This window comes from Dasypus novemcinctus, chromosome 19, assembly GCF_030445035.2.
Source record: "Dasypus novemcinctus isolate mDasNov1 chromosome 19, mDasNov1.1.hap2, whole genome shotgun sequence".
Taxonomy (NCBI): domain Eukaryota; kingdom Metazoa; phylum Chordata; class Mammalia; order Cingulata; family Dasypodidae; genus Dasypus; species Dasypus novemcinctus.
The window spans coordinates 55,168,933-55,173,854 of record NC_080691.1 but is presented as its reverse complement, the minus strand read 5'-3'; the positions used below and the strand labels follow the sequence as shown (position 1 = coordinate 55,173,854).

At 38.3% G+C, this 4,922-nt stretch overlaps 1 pseudogene; it reads right to left on the bottom strand.

Annotated features, from left to right (window-relative positions):
* Positions 1 to 2,088: 2,088 nt before the first annotated feature.
* Positions 2,089 to 4,507, bottom strand: LOC105744860 (phosphorylase b kinase regulatory subunit beta pseudogene; annotated as a pseudogene).
* Positions 4,508 to 4,922: the final 415 nt, after the last annotated feature.

Below are 4,922 nucleotides of genomic sequence, written 5' to 3'. Positions count from 1 at the left end.
CCTTTCCCTTCTCTTTGCCCAAAGTGAGGTCAGCCACAATCACCTAAGAAAAAAGGAGTTTCCTGTTATCTCTGCCATCTAAACTCTTCCCTTGTCTCTTCTTCACATAGAGAGCCCATTCATTCTTTCTTTCATTCACTTTCCAAAACCATCTTCCATATTTGAACAGTGTTTATTCAGAGATACCTTTTTAAAGAATCACTCATGATACATCTGTGAGGCAGTTCGGATAATTATCTCTATTATGTAGATAAATAAACTGAATGAGTCTGAGGCAGAAAATCTTCCCAAGTCCCAGATGAATGAAACCCTGTTACCCTGGATTTGAGGCTATGGTTTTATTTACCTTCTTCTTCTCTTTATTGTGATAGAGGGAAATTGGAAATTCTCATTGAGAAAGAACACTCATGCTGTCAGTGAAGTTCCCAGCAATGATCCCTCCTAATGTGGTCTCATTCCAGGTGAACTGTTCCCAGAGTGTCCGTGAGTCACTGTATTCCTGGGAACACTTGTGCCTGCATGAAGAGAAATAAGGGGGAGCAGGATAAGGTATTGATCACAATTTTGTCACTAGGTATCAACCAGAATCTTTACACAGACCTGGGATCATTCAACTCCCACTTAGTACAAAGCACAGGGAGTGGAGCAGAGAGATGCTTTGTCTTGACCACATCTCGGCCACATATGGGACAAGGTGACAACATGATCTCAGTACATTTGAAATTTCCTACTCCATCCCTGATCATGTGTGACATCTAAATTGATTTTCACACTCACAAAACACTAATTTTATGAGCATATTAGTGGTTGGTAGCCCTAACTAATATTCAGATATTGCCTGATGTCCCTGCCCTTTTCCTTACTGGTTTAATTGAGTATGAGGCCCTATGCCATAATCATACAGAGACAGTGTCCACATTTTAGGAAAGGAGGTATGGTGGATAGTGTAAAGCTGCACATCAAGTATGAAGAATAACTTCCCCCTTGCCCACCATGGGATTCAGAGGCATCGACAGTAGGAGTCCGTAGGATCTCATCAGATATGTACACAGCAAGAGAGAAATAAAAATGTACCCCTTTCCCATGTTAATGCAATGCAGCACACCTGTCCCTGAAGTATCTGTTGAGGAGCCTGCCCCATATATATTATCTTCTTCAGTACCCACTACCAAGGTAGCTGCACTATTTGACACTTCCCTCCTCATCACTGTCAAATGTAATGTCCCTCCTTCATTAGGCTCAGTTGTGACTATTCTACATGGGTTGTTCACTCTATTTTCTCTGTGCCTGCAGTTGTCCTATGCAGAGTACAGCTTGTGGACTTGGGAACTTATTGGAGGCAGCCTGGGAGTTCCTCGGAGCATCACTTGCAATGCCCTTCGATTCATGTTTTCTGAACTGTGTCTGTCAGTCTCTACAGAAAAAGGGGAGTAGCTTTTTTGAGTCAACCAAATAAAATTATTTAAATTATGCTCCATCAATTTCAGAAAGATTCACAATATCTAGGGGCAACCCTATGCACACAATCTCTCTTGAAATGACCAACATGAAAATTGAGGAGACAACCATGTACTTCTGTGTGAGAAACACAGAGAGGGAATATCTGGGTGAGACCAGACACAAACTCCCCTGCAGTGCATGGGAGGGGAGCTGCAGAGGGCTCTGCATCACCAGGGGGTATTCAGAGCCCAGTGCAAGAACAAGAAGAGAAAGAGTCTTAAGTCTCCTTTAGATAGTTTTGTTTAGTAAGCCAACTCAATTTAACTGCATTGAGGTGGGAATTTAGTACAAAGAGCAAAGATTCATATTCTTGAAATAGAGTAATATTTTCAATCTACAACTCTTTCAGTCTTACAGTAAAGGTTATTATGGTTGGTATAATCCTGAGAATTGTTTTATTTGAGAAAAAGCATTTCTTATCAATAGATGGGTTATGACAAGTAAATGAGGTTCCTTAACTCTGCCAAGGTCTTGGCGAACACTTCACCAACATGACCAGTCCAGTCAATAATGGTTGCCTTGATTATACTTCAACAAAAATTTACACTTCTATTCAGTGTCTCAACAGAGGCTCTACTACCTTCCTAATTAGCTAACCAGACATGGGTCAATGTTTTTGGGCTTGACTTTTCCTTCCAACTGCAATTTCATTAAAGCTTTTGTCAAATAGCTGCATGTTCCTGTATTTCCCGGGGGCTGGCTGGGGTGTGTTATAAAATGAAGTAATGTCATCATGTTTTTCCACTTTCTTAAGCAAATGGCCAAGTTTTTCAAGTTGATGAAATGCTCTGTCACCAAGTTATCTAGATGTATTATGTCTTGAAATTCTAGCTCAGGGTTGTAACCAGTGCAATGGTTACAACCATTAGTTACTGCATGAAGACCTGTCTGTACTTTGACTGTTCAATATTTTCCAAAATATCTTCATCAAGAAGAGAGAAGTTCATCTCATATGTGGTCATATTTGGAAGGGTTGGTTGCTGTGGCAAATGCTTTCCAAATACAGTGAAAGCATTGGACATGCACTTCAGCATCTGCCACACTCAGTCATAGAATCCAACAGGAGTTCTATTCAAAGGCCAATTGATTTTACATCAGTTCAGCCAACATCTTCCATTCTGTTAAGCTAGAGGATATCCAATAAAACCTGTTTACCTTCACTAGTGACAGCTAATATACCTCTATGGCTGTCTTTTCTCTGTCACAGATCTTATAGTCCATTGCCTGGATGTTCAACCCAAATTGCATTTAATTCAGCATACCATTAAATACCTATATGGATGACCAGTTCTGGCTGGATGACCACTTCCCTAATATCATAGGTATTATTACACTTACAATAGATAGTACTTAATCCCTCTTGAAAATAAAGAATTAGAGATAACGTCTTCATGTCCAGAGGCACCCAGAAGTACCTTTTTGCCCTGCACTAATACATTTGTGAGGGATGGAGCCATGCTGCCCACATCATTGTTTAAAAGAATTGCTGCATGGTACATGACAATCCAAAGCTTTTTGGTGCCAGGTCTTCTATATACTCTCCGAATGTGAGCAGAAATGGTACATTCCTTTGTGATGAAATTGGTGTCTTCTCTTTTGAGCAAGTTATTGCAAGTATGGTTTTGCTATCAGTCTCCTGCAGTTGTTCAGTTTTTAAATACTTTTGTAGGTGGGTTTGCTTTTTACATTTAGTAGTGGTGATATCTGGCTGCTCTTCTAGTTCAGGATCATTGGGGGTTCTGATTTGTCTTTTGATTTTTGAATATATATGAGGTTCTAGATGCTTCAGACTCTTAAATCCTGGAAGTTTGTCCATATCCCTGATTCTTAAAAAGTCAAGTAATATCTTGATCTACACATCCAGATATTATTGTCTGTAGACAATGAACATGAACTTTGACTACTACAACCATTCCTTTTTTAAAGACTGACAGCATTTCTAATACGGGGTTGGAACAGCAACCTCTTATATTGTCTTCCTAAATGAGAAGAAGGAAAAGTAGATGACCATACATTTTCCAAGATTGCTAATGAACTCTAGGGCATTATTTATATCATCCATCAGCAGTAAAACATCCTGAGACACCTAGGCCAAAGTTGATGGAATAACAAATCACAGTCCTTCCTAGAATGCAATAAATCTCGTATATACTGGGGCAGTCAATAGGCCTTTCTGGCCTTCTGGATAGTTCTAAAATTTCATTGATACATAGGCGGAAGTAAGCTTTCATGTGCTCATACCATATTTGAATATGGTGTTCCTGTTATGGAAATTGAGTCTGAATAACAAATGTGTTGAGTAAAACTTGAAAGTGTTGGTTTTCTGCTACAAGTTCTACATGAATTACAAAATCATTTTTCATTGGGTCCTAATTGAAAAACCTCACTTTAATGGCTAACATTTTACTGGTTTTGTAGAAGAGCATATTGGTGGACCAGATCAATGTCTTTGGGACCCATTAATTCATTTACCAATAGTTTTGCAATGCTATAATGAGCTTGTTGCCAAAGAAAGTTTTTTCCAGCATTGTCACCTTTACGAGGAAATCACATTTGATTTTGTAGGTTTCATTTTTCATATTTTACAAAGTCAGGTGACACATAATAATACATTAGTACTACAGGATATCCTTCTGTGGTCTGATGAAGTACTGGAGTTAGAAGATTCTGATATTCCTCTATTTGTCTAAGATCTCTAAAACTCCAGCAATCATCATGAAAAGAAAAAATATGGGAAATTTGCATACATTGCCAACAAACAACTTAATTTCATCTGGGTCGTAGTAGCATCTATTGGGATCTTCCAATGATGTGCTATACCCAGCTCCAAGAACCACTTAAATTCACATTTTTCTTTTAATTTTCTAATCTCTTTATCAAATATCTGCATCAAATATCTGCAAATATCATCTAGGACAAATGCAGGATAACTGATGTAGAGGAGGAGGACAGCATCTGTGTTGGAAGACATTGATTCTCTGGGTAAAGTGTGAGAATTTCTGTACATCTGACTTCATTCTCATTAATGAGTGAAAATATAAAATGTGAAATGTCAAAGAACTATCTACATATTCATCTCCCTCATTTCTTTTCCAGACTTACCCAAGGCTCAGCATAGCACTTTTCAAGATTAAGCATTTACAACTTTTAAGAACTGCTAGAAAACTAAGATGTTTAAATTGTCCTGTCATTTATCTGGTCCAGGAATATGCCCCACTACAAAACCAATATAATGTTAGCCATTAACGTGAGGTTTTCCAATTAGGACCCAATGAAAAATGATTTTGTAATTCATGTAGAACTTGTAGCAGAAAGCCCACAACTTCAAGTCTTTCTCAACACAGATGTTATTCAAACTCAATTTAACTTAAGTCTAATCCCTAGAGTAATATTCAGCACCATGTGCCAAAAAATAAGATAAA